This window comes from Adiantum capillus-veneris, chromosome 16, assembly GCF_014529385.1.
Source record: "Adiantum capillus-veneris isolate H3 chromosome 16, ASM1452938v2, whole genome shotgun sequence".
Classification (NCBI taxonomy): Eukaryota; Viridiplantae; Streptophyta; class Polypodiopsida; order Polypodiales; family Pteridaceae; genus Adiantum; species Adiantum capillus-veneris.
Window position 1 is genome coordinate 48,504,385 of NC_140946.1, and position 20,682 is coordinate 48,525,066.

Sequence of the window (20,682 nt, forward strand, 5' to 3'; positions counted from 1 at the left end):
CACACACACACACACTCACTTAAAGCTCACTTCCTCATTCAACACCAGATTGGTCCCGAAGTCGGATGCCCCTTGCGGTATTTCTTTATCATTAAGAGAGGGATCTTACAAAGATAGGGAGCTTCTGCATACAGGACCTGTTTCCAGCTGATTTTCACCTTTTCCAAGAAAATATCAGCAACATAACAACACTGTAACATGGCCTGAACAAAATCTTGAGGGAAACATTCTCTCTGACCAAAACCCTTCAATCCGAGCTCAAAACAGAAAATTTCAGACTGCTGTTTTTCTGGTTTTGACCTGTTTGTGCAAATCGATTCCTGTCCTGCTCTCTATGTCTTGGACTATGTCCTCCTTGATTCTGGCAAGGTTCCAAGCGCAAAACGGTCCAAAAACAGCATTGAACTGGGGCTGAAATCAGCACCTGTTTAGAGAGGTTATCACCCTCTCTTCTTTATGCTTTGCAGTAGCAGTTAGCTACTCCTGTTCCTAGACAAAGAGGCTCTTGCCTCAGCATTTCAGAATAAAACCCATACAATTGTACATAGTTTCATTACAAAGCCCACTAGAGGGTCATTACCACTATGTAGATAAGAGAAAACAGTGGCTAGGGGGAGCAAGCTCAACCTCTAGTGCACGAGGGTCAAGGAGATGGCGTCACGCAATAGCTCTTAACCTGCAACAATCCACCTGCGGCTGAAAATGCAGACCTCAGCTAGATTTCAACGCCCTCCCTCTCTCTCAACCTGCAACAATCCACCTACAGCTGAAAATGCAGCCCTCAGCTAGATTTCAACGCCCTCCCTCTCTCTCAAGCTGGAAGGTTGTGCCAAGTGGCACTCATGTGTCGATCTAAAAATATCTCAACCGGTTCTTCAGATGACTTCAGTGCAGAGAAATAAAACGTTCCTCTTATCGTTCCGGAGACAATGACGCGAACACATTTCACTCTCCAAAAATAGTAACTCCCTAAATTTTAGATATCACTTCCTCTGCATTCCCTCTGGTCTTTTGACCATCTTTCAACACTGTGACCACATCTAGAAATGTATTGTGGCACTGATACAGTGACTTTCAATCAGTGTCCACTCATAGGAGTGCATATTCATTTCCAGCCAGGCACTCTGTCCTGCACCTTTTCTAGTGACCAGGCACACGGTCCTGATCCACTGCCATTTTATTCTTCAGTGCTAATTCTAAGGCTCAGACAAACCATTAGTCCAATGTCCAAATCGTCGTCTTCTCTGCCATGCAATGGTCCAAGCTTAATCCAAGAAATTGGGGGAAAACAACAGCAACAAAAGAAGAAGAAAAAGATATATTTATATATATAAATAGAGAAGCAACTGTAAAAATATCACCACCTGGTGACATACCCCCCTCTTGAAAGAAGCAAGCAACCTCGATTGCAAGCCACACATGCTAACGAATGACACTGGACGATAACAAGATTCCCCAAATTATTTGTGTCATCGCATGTATCACTTGCTAACGGATGACATTGGGCGATGATAGAAATTCCCCACTACCATTTGTGCCATCGCAAGTTCAAGCCTCACATAAATGTAGTCAAATATGCTTACTTGGAAGCTTTCAAATACATGCTTCCGAATGCAACACAGTGTCACAACATGTATAATCATTTGATTTAAGCGTACAAATACAACTTCAAAGCACAGAAATTTCATTCAATGACAACATATGTCAATTCTGTACATTATTCAGAGGTGGTGCACTATACAATTGTTCAATACATAATGTACACTGCTTCAAAAAGCATTTCATGTCGATGTAGGTTCCATTAGGAAAGCCTCTCTGTATAGTTGCAACAACTAAGGCGAATCAGCCAGTTCAGCCTCTTCCATCTATTTAGCATCCATTGGTGAGTAGTTCTTGAACTTCACCAAAAATCTTCTTGCAACTTGACCTTTGACTCTCCTATCTTTGTGTGCCAAAATTTGCTCAAGAATCAGAATTTCATCTAATTGCTAGACTTCAGGCTGTTCTTCTTCAACCATCTCTTCTGGCACTTCTCCAAGACTCCAACAAAGGGCCTCAATAGGCTCACATGGAAAGCGTTATGAATCTTCCAATTCTCAGGCAACTTCAGCTTGTATGCCACATTACTGATCATCTTTGAGACTTGAAAATGGCCATAGTAACGCATACTAAGCTTAGGAAACAGAAGTTCCTTGCCCTTCCTCTTTCTCAGTCGTGCCTTTTCAAAACGTAGCAAGACCCAATCGTTCTCTTTAAACGTAGCAAAATAAGAGGCACTTTCTTTCCACCTTCAACTATTTCAAAAGGTGCTTTGCCAGTAGAGGAATGCACTGTATAGTTGTAAGCATACTCAACCAGTGGCAAATAATGCTCCCAAGATGCCTTATGCTCTGAAACATAGCACTTTAGAAGATCCAAGACATTAGAATTTGCTTCTTCAGGCTGTCCATCTGTTTGTGGATGAAAAGAAGATGAGAACTTTAGAGTAGTGCCCATGTTCTCAAACAATGCTTTCCAAAAAACACTAGTCATTCAATTGGGTCTCTGTCACTGACAATTGACTGTGGCATCCCATGGTACTGTAGCAGGGCTACAGTGTCACTTCACAGGACATACAGTTGGACAATGGGTTACACTGGGACTGGTTCACACTGGACGGACCCTCTGGACGGACGTATGGTCTGGGAGTGACACGTGGCAGGGTACCTACCGACGACCGACGGTGGCCTAGTGGACCTCGTGGCCAGGTCACCACATGGCTGACATTTATGAGCCGTTGGTGGCTCTTTACGGTGGTACATATGAGTAGTAGCGGTCGGTTATCTTATCATTTTTTCTTCACCTTTGGTCTAGCATCGTCGAGAGGGCAGCGAGTCTTACACAGAGCACTGCTTCACCATCCCTGCACATCTGAGCCTCGACACCCCATTTGTACCTGTGAGTCCTGGGCTGGAGCTGAGTGTGCTGCCACGCCAGAGTCTGTACATGGTTCTTTGAGCTAGTCGAGTCCACATGTTCTGGTCCACTGTTGTGTCTCTGTTGTTATCCATTGTTTCTGTGTTTCATTTTGTTTGAGAGAGTTTTCATTTGTTTGAGTGAGATTGTCACGCACATTGCACTGAGGGGCATCCACACTGTAGAGAGCACGACACATTATCCGCGCTACAGGTGCTCTCATTTTGGCGATCACGGTGGGACCTCAACTGAAGTCTCACTCTGTTGAGTAGCTGCTTTCTTCGCCTCGCCTGTGCAGCCTGTTGGTCTGGTTCAGCTTAATCTAGCTGGTCTAGTCTCTCGCCTTGTTGGTCTGGTCCTCTCTCGCCTTAGTCTACCCAGTGCTCGTCTTGGTCTAGTCCTTCTCGTCCCTGGTCTAGTCCTTCCTCTTCCTGGTCCAGACTAGGTGGTCTAGTCAATCGCCCTGGTCTAGTAGAGTCTAGACCAATATTCAACCAAGTGAAGGTTGTCTTGCCCAAGTGAAGGTCTTCTTGCCCAAAGCTTGGTGGGGTTGGCTGTTACTGCATGACACATACAAGGAGGTCTTTGGAGCGTCAAAGTGCACTACTGAGTCCTCTGAAGTACTACCACAGAAGGCGTCAACCCTTGGTGCCCAGTAGAAGCATATTAACCCCATCAGCCATACCTACTCATACGGCTACCTCCATTCCTTCGACAGGTTCTACATCCTCCAAGTCACCTTCTCCGGTAAGCTCTCCCCCATTTTGTTACAGCAAGCTAGGGAGCAAGAGACTCAGGAGCACGAGGCCATGGAGGAGCTCACAAGTGTTCTGGCAAAGGTGAACATCAAGTTCCCTACCTTTAAAGGTCTCTCGACAGAAGATGCAGACGACCATGCTCGGAGGTTTGTCTCTCTTTGCAGAGGTCGTGGCCTCAACAGAGAAGACGCATACCTGGTGCTCTTCCCGTCCACCTTGGATGGTCTTGCAGATAAATGGTACAGTCAGTTTGCTGAAAACCACTTTACTACTTGGACCATGTTAAGACAGCAGTTCTGTGAAGCTTTCCGACCATGGGATTATCAAGAGAAGATTCTAGATGAGTTGGCCAACCTGTTGCTCCAGCCCAAGGAGACATTTGCAGAGCTCATGACCAGAACAAAGTCCCTGGTCGCCAAGCTGCCTCAGCAACCAGGGGAATTCATGGTGAAGAAGTGGGTAGAGAAGGCTCTGCCTAAGACTTCTCAACAAAAGCTCAGAGAAAGTCTCTGTCCTGAAGCCAGTCTGGAGGACTTTGTTGCTACTGCTACTAGAATAGAGGGAGCAAGAAGGCAGTTCACTGACTCTCCTCAGTTAGATACTACCCCTTTACTCGTGGACAGTCCATCAGACCCTTTGACTTCTTTAAGAAGGGAACTGGAAGCCCTAAAGTTACAGCGGGCCCTTCATGAAGAGAGATCCTTCTCTCTCAGACAGGAGAAGCCTCCACATCAAGAGGCTTATGATCAACTTAAAAGAGAGTTAGAAGAGCTCAGGTCTCAGCAGGAGACTAAGGCTATGGTATGGTGTAGTTCTTGTTGCTCTCCAGGACACCCTCCACAGGACTGTCCCCTTCGCTCTTATTGCCACTTCTGCGAAAAATCGGGTCATGAAGATAAGGATTGCTACTATATAAAGGGATTGCACAAAATACAGCAAAGTCTTGGTCCTACTCTCCAACAAGGGTTAGCACCAGCATCCAACATGGTTTCCCACTACAGCCATCCCAACTACATGCCAACTTTGCTCAATACCCCTGCTGTCCAAGGTATGTCAAGTACTTTCCCGACTCAAAGTTTTTATAATGCTAATGCCACCTCAACCCCTCAGAGCTTCTACACTTCAGCCTCCAACTCCATGCAGCAACCACCTCGTCCCCCGTTTCGTCCTTCCAATCGGCCCATACTCTGCTACAGATGCGGAGAATATGGGCATTATCAGAGCAAGTGTCCTTTACCTGAGGGGTCCCCTCCTTGTCGTCATTGCTCTGATTCGAAGGATCACTACAGTAAGGATTGTCCCACGCAAAGGGCATCCACGTCTTCAAGCTCGACTCAGAACCAACAAGAATTCACCTTCCCGAAGATAAACTTGATTACTGTGAACACCGTGCCTCAACCATCACCTGCTACTCATGTGGTTAAGCCACTGCAAGTGGAGGAGCCTGCTGGTGTCCTTACTCGGGCACAAAGAGCAGCTCTTGGTCTTAGTCTGCCCACAGGTCCACCTCGCCAGTCCCCACTTCCTCAAGCTGGTCTATTTGACACAAAGGACGAGTCCTTCGAAATTGCTCAGAGCAAACCAACTTCACTGTTATCTGACATTGATGGAGCCTTCTTGGAAGCAATGGCTGACTTAGAACAGATTAAGGCCCCAAAGGGAGCCCAGTTCAAAGGCGCCAAGCCCACAGCAGAAGCCATCTTGAAAAATACTTTTCAGCAGGTGTCACTATACGATATGCTAAGGCTCGACGCCACACTTAGAAGTGACACCCTGTCAGTCATTCAGTCTCTGTACTCGGGGGCTGGGCCTAGTGGCGGGCACCTCCCTGTACAGCCCTCAAAGTCTTATTTGATTTCCTATCCATCTGCTCCCCTCACCGATTATAAAAGTCCTCGTCTCACTGTATCTATTCTTGGGCACCAGCTATCCGGTGTCATTGTTGATGGTGGATCTGGAATCAATTTGATGCCCGAATTCACTATGATGGCCTTAGGTCTAAAGCCTACCCGACCTGCTCCTTTCACTGTTACATTGGCCGATCAGAGAACAGTCTACCCAGTGGGCATAGTTGACAAGGTGCCTCTAAAGGTACAAGATTTCACTTTTAACTTGGATTTTGTGGTGGTTCGTCTTCCCCAGGTTGACGGCGGATTTCCCTTGCTTATTGGAAGACCCTGGCTGCGACACACTAAAGCACTCCACGATTGGGGAAATGATGCAATGTGGATACATAATTCTGGCTCCTCGATGCAACCCATTCTCTTAGAAGGTGGTATGGATCCCGTGGTGCAGCAAGTTTCTTTGTCAATGGAAACCAAACCTAAACAAGAACAGCCTATTACACCTGAAGGGTCAGATGAAGATCTGCTCGAGTGGTTGGAGGCCACAAAATCTATGCCTTGTTATATAGGTCTCTATCCACTCTTCGTCTGAAAGAACACCCTCTTCAAATGATTCCACAGTAACTAAATCTAATGTGCCACCTGAGCCTATGAAGAAGCATAGCAGCAGTAGGAAACCTCCTCTACAGGAGTTCACCCCCCCTAAAACATCAACCCTTTTGGTGTCTGCTTCTTTGACCAGAAGAAAGCTCTCCTCTGTGTCTAGCAAACTCCCTTCTCAGAGCCCGTCCTGCAAGATGAATTCCAAGATCTTGATAGCTGTATTGCTCCTGATAGCTGGGTGCTCTTTGTTTGCCACTATCTACCCTCTATCCCTCACCCTCCCTCCCCCTCTCCCCCTCGCCTAGTCCCCATCACTACCCTCGCCCTCGCCCTCGCCCTAAGTCCCTCCCCCTTGCCCACTCGCCCCTACCCAACCTTCATTCACCCTACCCTTCCTCTCTAGTCCCTTCCCAATCCACCTCCAATTGGCCCCTACCCAATCCCCCTCGCCCCTACCCTCTCCAATTGGTCCATACCCAATCCCAATCCCCTCGCCCCTACCCTCTCCAATCGGCCCCTACCCAATCCAATCGGTCCCTACCCTCTCGAATTGGCCCCTACCCTCTCCAATCGGCCCCTACCCAATCCAATCGATCCCTACCCCCTCGAGTTGGTCCCTATCGCCCCTACCCTCTCCAATTGGTCCATACCCAATCCCAATCCCCTCGTCCCTATCCTCTCCAATCGGCCCCTACCCAATCCAATCGGTCCCTACCTTCTCGAATTGGTCCCTACCCTCTCCAATCGGCCCCTACCCCATCCAATCGGTCCTTACCCTCTCGAGTTGGCCCCTACCCAATCCAATTGGCTCCCACCCCCTTAACCCCTCGCCCCTACCCACCCCCTTAAGTCCTCGCCCCTACCTACCCCCTCTCGCCCCTACCCTCCCCTCCCTTGCCCTCGCCCCTACCCACCCCTTCACCCTCCCCCCTCGCCCCTCACCTCCCATCGCCCCTACCCACTCCCCCTTCCCCCTCGCCCCTATCTAGCCCTCCCTCCCCACCCTCGCCCCTACCTACCCCCCCTCGCCCCTACCCACCCCCTCCCTTGCCTCGGCCCTAACCAGTCCCCCTCGCCCCTGGTCAGACTGGTATCCAGGTCAAAATGCTTAGTGGGAGCTCTATCCAGATGGACAGATGCCTAGTAACAAGACTGTTGGTGGCGGTGATGATGCCTTTAACACCTTCAGTGAGACAAGATGGGAGCGGGAAAGCATGTTCCTTGAGCTGTGTTTGTTGATTTAGAGCCCACTGTGATTGATGAACCAACTTGGTTACTTACCCCAGAATTCACTTCATGCTTTCATCATATGCCCTAGTGATTTCGGCAGCTAAGGCCTATCATGAGCAGTTGTCCGTTGCAGAGATAACCAACGCATTTGAGCCATCGTCAATGATGGCAAAATGTGATCCTCGTCATGGTAAATACATGGCATGCTGCACAAAGGGGCAGAGAAATTTTGTGTAATCCTATCACAGCAACAAGTTTATGAACCTTTTTGGCTGTTTCCTTGGGGCTTTCAAGCATTCACCTGGTTGCCATCACAATGCCGTTAATGCTTTTCGTTTTTCCATTAAGATGGAGCTTAACCGCATCGCATTATTACTCGAGCTTCTGATCATCCCTCTTTTCGACAATTTCATCTGCAAGTGCTAACCAGGTCATTTTCTTCTCACTATAGTTATGGAGGATAAAGATGCGTTGGATCCAAACCGAGCATATCTCTTTGCTAAGGAGCCTCAGTCTGTTTTGCCGATTGGGATTCTTGGACTATGCAATCATATTGGGTTCTTGCCTACTTAAAGGCTTAAGGCGTTGCAAGCAGGACAGTGTTTTACTCCACTTTTGAGGCATGTAAGGTCATGGTTGGGCCTAGCACCTGCTTCACGAAATGTACGGATGCAGCACCTAGTGGTTTTCTTTCACAGTTTTTTCAGTATTCCTCTCACCGAGACGGTGAGCGGTCTTGTGGCGGGCAACCTGTAGCAGGGCTACAATGTCACTTCACAGGACATATAGTTGGACAGTGGGTTACACTGGGACTGGTTCACACTGGACGGACCCTCTGGACGGACGTCTGGTCTGGGAGTGACACGTGGCAGGGTACCTACCGACGACCGACAGTGGCCTAGTGGACCTCGTGGCTTGGTCACCACATGGCTGACATTTATGAGCTGTTGGTGGCTCTTTACAGTGGTACATATGAGTAGTAGCGGTCGGTTATCTTATCATTTTTTCTTCACCTTTGGTCCAGCATCGTCGAGAGGGCAGCGAGTCTTACACAGAGCACTGCTTCACCATCCCTGCACATCTGAGCCTCGACACCCCATTTGTACCTGTGAGTCCTGGGCTGGAGCTGAGTGTGCTGCCACGCCAGAGTCTGTACATGGTTCTTTGAGCTAGTCGAGTCCACATGTTCTGGTCCACGGTTGTGTCTCTGTTGTTATCCATTGTTTCTGGGTTTCATTCTGTTTGAGAGAGTTTTCATTTGTTTGAGTGAGATTGTCACACACATTGCACTGAGGGGCACCCACACTGTAGAGAGCACGACACATTATCCGCGCTACAGGTACTTAAAGATATTCTACATGAATATCTCGATCATGTGTTCAAACTTAATCTTCTTTCTGATGGGAATGAAATGTGTCTGCTTGCTGAATCTGCAAATGATTGTCCCATCATTCCCTGTTGTTGTTCTTGGGAGATAAAAAATGAAGTCCATGGCAATACTTTCCCATGGCTCTCTAGAATAGGCAATGGTTGCAATAACCCTGGTGCCTTCTGTCTGTCAAACTTAACCTTTTGGCATATTAGGCAAGATCTGACAATGCATCCACATTTGATCTCAAAGCTGGCAATAAAAGAAAGACTCTACCGTTTTGACAATAGCATCAATGCCACGATGTCCAACATATGGTGGAGAATGAATTTCAAGCAAAACTTTTGGCCTTGATGGCTTTGTAATGCATAGTCGGCCATGCATCATGATAAAGCCCATCTTTAAGAATGTAATGATTATGATGTTGTCCGTTGATTAGCTGTTCATAGATTCCAGAAAAATCTTCATCAGTTGCATCCTGCTCTTTCATATCATCAAGTTCTTGATAATAAGAAATTGAAATAGCTGACACTTGTGGTTTGCGAGATAAGGCATCATCAACCACATTTTTCTTGCCTTTCACATGCACTATCTGAAAATGGAACATTGACAGAAAATTTGTCCAGTGCATGTGTTTCTCTGACAACTTTGCTTGAGTGAGAAAGTATCTGAGAGTCTAGTGATCCATTTGCACTACAAAATCAGCACCAAGCAAATAGTGCTTCCAACTAAAAAGTGCATGAAATACAGCCAACAACTCTCTCTCATAAACCTGATAAGTCTTTTCAGTGTTAGAGAGTACTCTACTCTCATATGCCACAACTCAACCATTATGCATCAAGACAGCACCAATTCTGTTTCCACATGCATCACACTGCACTACAAATGACTTAAACAGATCAGGAAAAACAAGCACTGGATCTCTAGTCATTTTGGTTTTTAGGCATCTAAATGCTGATTTCTCTTTGTCAGTCCACTGCCAATTGATGGTCTTCTTTTCAAGCGCATGTAAGGGAGAAGCAATCTCAGTAAAGTGTCTCACAAATCTTCTGTAGTAAGAGCATAGGCCAAGAAAACTACGACCATCACGTATAGTTTTCAAATCTGGCCATGAAACGATTGCTTCTATCTTAGAAGAATCCATTCTGACACCATCTTTGGAAACTATGTGCCCAAGAAAGTGAATCTCTTCCATAAAGAATTCATTTTTGTTTCCATTAATGAGCAATCCATTGCGTTTAAGCTCATTAAAGACTGTAGTAAGATGATCTCTATGCTCCTTTTCATTCCTTGAAAAGATAATCATATCATCAAAGAATGTGCCTACAAAGGTTTTGTGTGGATGAAAGATTTTGTCCATCATTCTGTTAGAGGTGGCAGGAGCATTGGTCAAACACAATGGTATCACTAAGAATTCATAGAGACCAAATGTAGTTCTGAAAGCAGTCCTGTGAATATCCTTGGGTCTTATTATAATCTGATGGTATCCGCTTTTCAAATATATCCTGCTAAATGTTCCTGCTCCCTGCAGTCGATCAAGAATGTCATCTATTCGAGGAATCGGAAACCTATTCTTGATCGTATTCTTGTTCAAGGCTCTGTAGTCTATACATATTCGCCAAGAACCGTCCTGCTTATGAACTAATAACACAGGCGAACAAAACGGTAAACTACTGGGCTGAATTAAACCCTTCTCTAATCTCTTTCTGTTGTGATGCATTAACCCTGTACGGTGGCCTATTGGGCGGACTAGACCCCCGAAGGAGATCTATAGTATGATCTTCAAACCTCTTAGGGGGTAACTCTCCTAGTAAAGAACCTGAAAAAAAATCACTGAATTTATCCAAGAAACCCCTTCTACTTTCATCTAGTGCAGACAAATCATTTTCAACTTCATTAACTTGCTTTGCAAAAACCAAGTACGTAGAAAGATGACTTTTCATTACTGAAGTAATAGCATAAGCAGAAACTACTAGGACAGACTCCTCTTTTAGCTTTATATCCAGGGTGTTGAGTCTTGCCCCTATGTACAAGAGTGATTGTTCTATTGAAGACATCCAAAACAGCATGCTTCTTGTGGCACAAAGGTATGCCTAACAGAACCTCAGAAACTTCCAAAGGCATAATATGAAACTCCTCTGTGCCCACATAACTTTGAATGTGTATATGGTGTTTGCCAAGTATGGGGGTGACAAGTTCAGATGCCCAGGGCATGCCAAATTAGCATGTCCAACTGGTCCCATTTCTTTAGGACGTATTCCCAGCTTAGCTGCCAATGCCGGTGTAATAAAATTGGCACGAGCTCCAGGATCAAAGAAAATAAGCAATGTAGGATCTCTGATCTTGCCCCAAGATCTCCATAACTCGAAAGTATCAATACATGTCTGATCACCAACCATGTAAGGCACTAAACCTACACTCGGCATTGTCTTCTTCTTTGGCGGTGCATCTTTATCCTCCGCATCCTTATGTTGTTGCTGTGGAAACTTTGAAGCAATATGCCCTTTTTCTTCGCAAATGAAGCATTTCCCAGCTTGCATTAAAGACTTTCTTTCTTCAAATGACTATCCAGACAAAGGCCTCTTCTATCTGTTGCCTTGCTAAAGGATTTCTGAGGTTGTTCCTGAAAGGTCTTCTTTCCAAATGGCTTCTTTCCATAAAAGGTCTTTGCTGGAAAATCCTTCTTTGAGTCTGTATCTTGTTTGCCTTATGGTTCCTTCTTGGCAATACTCTTCAATCCACCTGAACCTCCTTGCAATAGTGCATTAGCCATGTTTGCATTCTCAATCATCTGAGTCATCTTTGCAACATTGGTCTTAATGCAGTAGTCTCTGATTTCTTTGGGCAAACCACAACAATATTTCTCAATCTGCTCTGACAATGGCACTGTCCTCTGCGAAGTAACCGGTAAGAGTGCATCCCAAAATTTCTTGTTATACTCTTCCAGATTTGCACAGCTTGCTGCATCCAGCTTGTGCCATGCTGTAATGACATCTACTTCGAATGTGCTTGTCAGCCAACAGTGAGGTCCACCACTGTAAAGCATTACCCTTTAAAAACGTTGCTGCCTTCCACACTAAAGGTGGTATACTTATGCTTTCACCCGAAAATTTGCAAATAAAAACCTGTTGCTGGATTTAACACCTCAAACACACGGCTTGGAAGCTAAAGCGCTACCAAGTAGAAGCCAACCACCTATTGGCCCCAAGGACTAGCGCCCCTTTCGGTATTTCTTTACTCTTATAAAAAAGGGAATAAAACCTGCGATTTCCTAAGAGCTGTCCCGCATGATCCGGGCTGAAAAAGACCTGATCTGGCTCGATTTGGGCAGCATAACCGTACTAGGAAACTTCACAGACAAAATCCCCACGCACTGGATGACTTTCCCGGCGCAAAAGGACACTTTCCCAAACCTGGTGAGAATTTGCAGCACGCTGAATTCTCTGTTTTCTGCCCCAAAAATGCACCAGATCGCATGTTCGGGGTATTAGGGATCCATTAGGGCCAAAACCTTAAACCTGCAAATTTACATAGCACGCTGTAACTCCCGATTTTGGGCTCCGTTTCGCATGCCGGTTGCATCTGTAGCAAGCCCTCGAGCTCCCGCACCTGTGGGGCTACTTGCCTTTTGAATCGGATGAGATTTCTCGTGTGAAATCTCTCCAAATTCACCTGTACCTGCGGGGGATTAACAACTAGCTAATCCACTACCTGTGCAAGAGGCTCTTGCCTCGACAATCGCGCATGAACTCACACAACTGTACATACGGATGAAAAGCCCTCAAGCGGGCCATCACGTTTCTGTATTCAAAGGGGGAGAGAGATGCACGAGAGCGGAATCATCGCACTACAGACAAGGGAGAAGGTAATCTTTCCATTAAAGTTGTGAAACCCGCACCCACTACTCACCCACACTCTGTAGTCACTTAAAAGAAGAGGTAGCCCCAAATCAGCCTTTTCTCTCAAAATGGTCCCACAGTGCCGTCTAGTCCCATGCTTGGCATAACTAGTTGGCATCCGTGCTTTGTCTGTCACCCACCATGTCTGGCATTAAACCTGCCCTAGGTTTGGGCTTCTTTCCTTCTTGTCCTCTATCATCTAAGTCAGCTGGTCTTTTCCTTTGTGGACAATCTGGAGCAAAGTGACCAGGCTGCTCGCATATAAAGCATTTATTCTCAGCCATCAAGGCCTTCTCTTCCTTGAGTGACCTACGCATAATTCTGACCCATGTGACGTACCGTTTTCACAAAGGGCTTCTTTGCTGAATTTTTATTTTGCTGCCCCCCTTTCACGTTGCCTGGAAACCCATTGTCCTCTCCCCTAAACAAGGCAAGACTAGTGTTGGCAACTTCCATACGTTGAGTGAGGGTAGCCACTCTGTTCTTTGTAAAGTAACCTCGAAGCTCTTTAGGCAGCCCACAACAATACTTCTCAATCTGCTCTGTCAGTGGCACAAACCTATAGGAGGCTACTGAGAGCAACGCTTTACAAAACCTCCGATTATACTCCTATAGGCTCTTGCAAGTAGCCGCAGTATCCGTCATGACATCGGCTTCAAATTCATTTGACAACCACGGCGCACGCAGATGCAAGCATTTGCTTTAAGTATACCCATGTGGCAGGTGCCTGTCCTTGCATCAATAGTGTCATCCACCATGTAAGCGCATTGTCTTTCAAGAAAGTGGCAGCTTTCCTGACCTCAGAAGCCTCTATAAAATCCCCCCCTGAATAAGCTGTATCAAATTGCTGGAGGAAAGTAAGAGCCTTTGCCTTATCCTTAAAGCCGCTAAAAGTGCCAAACTTTACAGTTGCACCACCTTCTTTGTAGGCTTTTGGCTTTTCCAGTGCCCCCGAATTGTCATAGGGAATTGTCTGCAACATGGGCATTGTAGTAGGGATCATCGGCATTCCTTGGCCATTGACATTTTGCGTCATAAGTGCCATATCTGGCTGCTGACCAGAAAAACCAGCCATGCCAAAATTACCATGTGGCACCCCAAACTAGCCCTAGTTTCTCTGAAATCCTTGCTGCATGCCAATATTACCATACGTGGGGTTTGGCATCGTGCCTTGCATACCCCCAAACATTGTTCCTGGCATATATTGCTGGTTTCCAAGTGCATAAACAGCCATATTTTGGAACACAGATCCACCCCCGAAATACCAAGGATGTACCGCAGGTAGTGGAAAAACCTGATGCATTGCATGGAAACTGGTTCCCTATCCATTTAATGCAACATGTGGAGTCTAAAAGGTGGCAGGCCGAGCTAGCAAAACCTGTGGACTTGACATCCTAACCACCTGTTCATGGACGAAAGGAACCTGTCTTGGAGCCCCTAACCCTGCAACGTGCGAGTGCTCCCTATCCTACTAAGATACATGAAGTACCTGAGCTTGAGCCTCAACGGAATCTACTAGATGTGTGAGTTGCCTTGTCTGTTGTGGCACTGGTGGCGCTTGCAAAAACTCCATAAACCTTGGGTTCTGCGCCAATCAGAGTGAAAACATTCACAACGGCAACCAACTGAGTCCTGAATGCATCATCTTCAAGTTGCCGAGTCATAAAGCTCTACACTGGTGGAGCATTCACATCAACAAAAGGTACAGGCAGGGGTGGCCTAGAACTCTCGCCAACCTCAAACACTGTAGGAATTGTCTGTTTGTCCTGCGAAGATGAACTCTCTTCCATAATGCCTTTCCCTTTGTCGGCCATAGTGTAATCCCACGTTCTTGTACTCTGTGTCTTCACCAAAAACCAACTGAGGCTCACTTCTTGAGGAAAAAGTGATTCTGTCCCGACGACGGAACCATGAAACCAGCCCCTAGGGCGGTAGACTTTGGCTTTCACCCGAAGCTTTGCTTTAGACTTTAGGACACAGGGAAACTTTGCAAATAAAAACTGTTGCTGGAATTAACACCTCAAACGCACACGGCTTGAAAATAAAAACCTGTTGCTGGAATCAACACCTCAAACACACACGGCTTGCAAGCTAGAGCACTACCAAGCAGACACCGACAACCTGTTGGCCCCAAAGACATGCTCCCCTTTCGGTATTTCTTTATTCTAATCAAAAAGGGAATAAAACTTGCGATTTCCTACGAGTTGTCTCGCATAATCCGGGCCGAAAAAGACCTGATCTGGCCCGATTTCGGTAGCATAACCGTTCTAGGAAACTTCACAGACAAAATCCCCACGCATTGGATGACTTTCCCAACACATACGGACACTTTTCCAAACCTCGCGAGAATCTACAGCACGCTGAATTCTCTGTTTTCTGCCCCGAAATGCACCAGATCGCATGTACAGCGATCCCCTCGCTTCCCTAAACCTCCCGAGGTTATTAGGGATCGGCTAGGGCAAAAACCCTAAACCTGCAAACGGACACTTTTCCAAACCTTGCGAGAATCTACAGCACGCTGAATTCTCTGTTTTCTGCCCCGAAATGCACCAGATCGCATGTACAGCGATCCCCTCGCTTCCCTAAACCTCCCGAGGTTATTAGGGATCGACTAGGGCAAAAACCCTAAACCTGCAAATTTACATAGCAGGCTGTAATTCCCTGTTTTGGGCTCCGTTTCGCGTGTTGGTCGTATCCGTAGCAAGTCCTCGCGCTCCCGCACTTAAAGGGCTACTTGCTCTTTGAATCAGATGAGATTTCTGACGTAAAATCTCTTTGAATTCACCTGTACCTGCGCGGGATTAGCAACCTGTGCAAGAGGCTCTTGCCTCAGCAATCGTGCATGAACCCACACAACTGTACATACAGATGAAAAGCCCTTAAGCGGGGCATCACATTTTTGTATTAAAAGGGGAGCAGTAAAAGGGTGTCTAGGCTAAGCTAAAGGTCATTTAGGCCCCCTCGCTACACTTATAAGTTGATGGGTACTAGGAAATTAACTCAATAGAGGCAAACTGGACACTTATCGGCTTGTGAGCCATTCTGCAAGCCACATCACTTGGGGGCGTCCATTTTGAGAGAGAATTACTGATTTGGGGCTGCCACTTCTTCATTAAGTGACTACAGAGTGTAGGTGAGTAGTGGATGCAGGTTTCACACCTTTAATGGAAAGCTTACCTTCTCCCTTGTCTTATGTAGCGTGATGATTCCGCTCGTGCATCTGTCACAAGACGAGCATCACAGACTGAACAGACTTTTAACACTTCAATAACAACTGAATTGAGAGAGAGAGAGAGAGACGACACGTGACACAGAGTGGCCGAATTTCACCCCAGAAAGTATTGGCCCTAAACCTTGGCGCCCCTTTCGGTATTTCTTTATATTGCATCAACACAGTACAAGCCGGTACTCCATCCTCTGCACCTTCGGTCAGAAGCATGCCAAAGAATGAGCCCTTGGCACATATTTAAAGGCCCTTGGTCTATGAAAAGCAGTTTACATGAAAAAGCCTTCGAACTTAAACGCTTTTGGTCCAAAAGCAATGCCAAAAAGCTGCCAACGTAAATCGCGAAATTCCGTACAAATGCCACGTCATCACTGTCAGCGCGTTTTGTGGAAATCTACCACGTTAGCATTGTCAACGCAAAATCCGGAAACTGCCCGTACAACTGCCACATCATCAGTTTTTGGCGCAAGTCTTTCTTTGTGGATCCTGCTTTATTTTAATCCTTTATGTCACTAAGCACCCATCGGATGGGGTCCGCATAAGTTGGTAGGACTTCTTCTTCTGTTACTTGTTCTTCTTAGGGTTAAAGCCCCTCGGCCGGCATCTATAAGTTGGCTCCATTCTTCAGGGCTTTGACACGTCAACAGTTTGTGACATCTCCCCTTCTTCGCGATTACAGCATATCTGCAAAACAACTCAAGTTAGCTCAAAAATTTCCGAGGGTTATTCCGAGAAACATTCCGAGGGACAATCAGTTTGCTCTTTGTCTTAAGGAGTTAGCTTCTCCTTTCCTCTCTTTTGATCAAGGAGTTGGCTTCTCCTTTCGTCCAGATCGGGAACTCTTTAATATTTCGGCGTAGTAAAATTAGCCATCACACCCAAACCGCACTGATCTTCCACGGGTGTCTTGATGCACTAATATTACATACCCAGACAATCTCATCCAATTAGGAATATTCAGTGGTTGGCACAGCACAATGCAACACAAATGCTCACATATGCATGTTACAAGGCATAGAAACATAAAGCCGCCGATGAACACTCCTCCTGCATAACCTATTAAGGTCCGGGCCGGGAGATATTCAACGACTCCCTCATCACTCCTCCCGCATAACCTAAAAAGGTCCGGGCCGGGAGATATTCAACGACTCCCTCATCACTCCTCCCGCATAACCTAAAAAGGTCTGGGCCATGAGTATGAACAAGCAGTCTCAAACATCGTTTCTCACTACTCCACTTGGGAGTAAAATCACCAATCACTGAAACCAATATTCAAACCAGAGTCAAACAATTCAAATCGGCACCAAAACAGGTTCAAAACAGATACCATCCATTTCAAACAAATTTCAAACAGGATCACCAAACAAGTTCTCAAACAGAACTAAAAAAAAACAATCTCGACATCAGTCGAGCTCGAAAAGTCGATTGGCTTTCCATCCTCAAACCTGCACCAAAAATTAGGGTTAGATTTCTTCCTTAAGGTCGTAGCCGACCACAGCATGGTCCATCAGCTCTTGGATAGACAATGTTCCTCTGGCGGCAATGGTAGTCCCAAGATAGCAATCGCATCGGATCTCCAAGGTCATCAACTCGTGAAGAGACATCTATTGAGAGATGTCGAGAAATTTCAAGTTATAACCTGCTAGGGTTTCCATGGCAAGCATTTCACGATACCCCACTCTGCCCGAAGTTACACTCCGAAGGAAGATGTCAGAAACTATATAACTTCGAGCAATTTTTTTTTTTTGAAAGCTTGCCAAGTCCTTGGAGTGTGCGGCTTGGTAGCTATAGAAATCAACATCTGCATGGAAAAGCCTTAACTCAAAAGCTTTTGGTCCAAAAGCAATGACAAAAAAGCTGTCAACGTAAATCACGGAATTCTGTACAATTGCCACGTCAGCACTGTCAACACGTTTTGCGGAAATCTGCCACGTCAGCATTGTCAACGCAAAATCCGAAAACTGCCCGTACAACTGCCACATCATCAATTTTTGGCGCAAGTCTTTCATTGTGGGTCCTGCTTTATTTTAATCCTTTATGTCACTTGGGGCTCGATCGAACGGGGTCCCCATAAGTTGGTAGGACTTCTTCTTCTGTTACTTGTTCTTCTTAGGGTTTTAGGCCCCTCGGCCGACATCTGTAAGTTGGCTCCATTCTTCAAGGCTTTGACACGTCAACAGTTTGTGACAACATCTCTCTCCGGATTCCATTGCCGGTCGGCCACTCATGGCAACATGGCCTTCCCATCTGCGCGTGAAACTCTCGATCGTCGGCCATTTCACACTGGCCACACAATGTCAGGCCATTTGTGACTTCAAAAAGAGGGTCCCAAATTTAAATACAAATCATCGAAAAGAAACCAACAACTAAGCTTAGCAGTTGCCACGTCCTCGTGACACGCACCTTCGAAGGATCTAAGTTACCTCCTGTGTATGCGGCATCAAACTGCTGGATATAAAGTCAGGGCTTTTAACTTATCATGCATGCCACTGAGAGTTTCAAACTTCATTGCTTGACCACCTTCCTTATAGTCCTTAGCCTTTACGCTCTCAGGTATCAAGTGATCATAGACTGGTGATTGTAAGAAAGGTAAACCCTTTGGCATCTTCTCTGCACTAAGATCACGAGTCCTGACTGCCATATGCCCGCTGGGCTGAGGAATTTCAGCCTTACTCACAGGTGCTGTAGGCTTCAAAACTGGACTGAACAAAGTCTGATGTCTTGGCTACACACCTATATTGGCATAAAGAGGGTTCACTGCTTCAACAGGTAACATTCCTCGTGATCCTCTAGGAATAAACCTTGGAATATCCAGGTTGGGCACTAATCTGGGTACAACGGTCGGCATAAGCAACTGTGCATTACTCCCTTGACCATTTACTGCTGGATCCTGTGGCTGTGTAGCTTGTAGCACTAGACCAGTCGTTATTGCTGGTGTCTTCTCAACATGCTCTACAATAGGAGGAATATGTTCCTTCAATCTGTCTGTGGCATGATGAGACGATTCAGCTTGTGAATCCTCTTTGCATGATTTCATAAACTTCTTCATTCTGGAATTCTTGACAAGCTGTTCAAATGTGCCAACCATGCTCGTGAGCTGTGCAGTAAACAAACCTTCCCGTTCCTGCTCTTCAAGAGTCATATTAGGTTGTGGCACACGCTTTGTCCTGACAGATGCTGACACTTGTGCACCTGCCGTGTCTCTATAGTGTCTGCGCGTTGAAGAGGAACTCTCTTCAAGAGCGAGTTTTCCTTTGCCCTTGTCTGCCATAGTTCCACTTCGGGCTCAAGCAAAATCTGTAAAATCGAAAGAAAGATTATCGTAATCTTTCTCACCTGTAAGGCAACTGTGTCTGTGTCCTTTTCACCCAAAACTGTCCGTGTCAAACTGAGTTCAAATCCTGTCCATGGAACCATAAAACCGGTCTATGGACTCATACAACGGTGATTCAATCAGTAAAATACCTCGACTTAATCACACACACACACACTCACTTAAAGCTCACTTCCTCACTCAACACCAAATTGGCCCCGAAGTTTGGCGCCTGTTGCGGTATTTCTTTATCATTAAGAGACGGATATTACAAAGATAGGGAGCTTCTGAATACAAGACCTGTTTCCAACTGATTTTCACACATTCCCAGAAAATCTACGCAGCAGAACGACACTATAACATGGCCTGAACAAAAACTCAAGTAGGGAAACACTTTCTCTAACCAAAACCCTTCAATTCAAGCTCAAAACCCTTCAATCCAAGCTCAAGAAGACAAATTTCAGACTGCTGTATTTTCTGGTTTTGACCTGTTTTCCACCTGTAATCAGTGCAATTTGATTCTTGTCCTCCACCCTATGTCTTGGACTATGTCCCCCTTGATTCTGGCAATGTTCCAGGCGCAAAACGGTCCAAAAACAGCACTGAACTGGGGCTGAAATCAACACCTGTTTAAAGAGGTTATCACCCTCCCTTGTTCCTGCTTTGGAGTAGCAATTACCTACTCCTGCTCTTGGACAAAGAGGCTCTAGTATGCATCTGGTAGATCATCATCTACCCCTTTTGGTGGTTCTCCTGAAATAATTCTTGATAAATGATCTGCTCTTTGGTGTGTGGTGCCCTTTTTTACAACTATAGTGAAATCAAATTCCAAAAGAATGATGAACCATCTCACTATTCTTCCTGTGTTGCATGGCTTGTTGACCAAGTACAAAAAAGCTTGGTGGTCCACAAAGAACAAAAATTTGTTGGCTAGCAGGTAATGTCTATACTTTTTTACGTCATAGATCATCCCTAATCCTTCTCTTCCGGTGGTTGTGTAGTTTTTCTCTGCCACATTCAACTGTCTACTAGCATAGGATATAGGAAAATCAACCTTAGGCAATTCAACATTAACATGAGATTTATCCATATCGGTTGCTATGCCATTTTTAGACACATATATATCCAAGAAGTTTTCCTTGTCTGCCCATAAAGGTGCACTTTTCAGGAGTTAGCGTTTCAGCATAAAACCCACACAACTGTACATAGTTTCAACTACAAAGCCCACTAGAGGGTCATTACCACTATGTAAATATGAGAAAACAATGGCTAGAGGGAGCAAGCTCAACCTCTAGTGCATGAGAGTCAAGGAGAGGGCATCACAAAATAGCTCTTAACCTGCAACAATCTACTTGCGGCTGAAAATGCAGCCCTCAGCTAGATTTCAACACCCTCCCTCTCTCTCAAGCTGAAAAGTTTCCAGAAATGTGTCAAGTGGCACTCGTGTCCATTTTCCGCTTTAGACCTTCCGGTCTAAAAATATCT

At 45.8% G+C, this 20,682-nt stretch overlaps 1 protein-coding gene and 1 pseudogene across 3 annotated transcripts in view; both read right to left on the minus strand.

Moving 5' to 3' along the window:
* The window catches only part of LOC147438998 (UDP-Glycosyltransferase superfamily protein), a 198,556-nt gene that overhangs the window by 54,074 nt on the left and 123,800 nt on the right, over window positions 1-20,682 (minus strand). The gene's annotated exons all lie outside the window — the stretch shown is intronic.
* On the minus strand, window positions 1,782-18,635 carry LOC147438999 (uncharacterized; annotated as a pseudogene).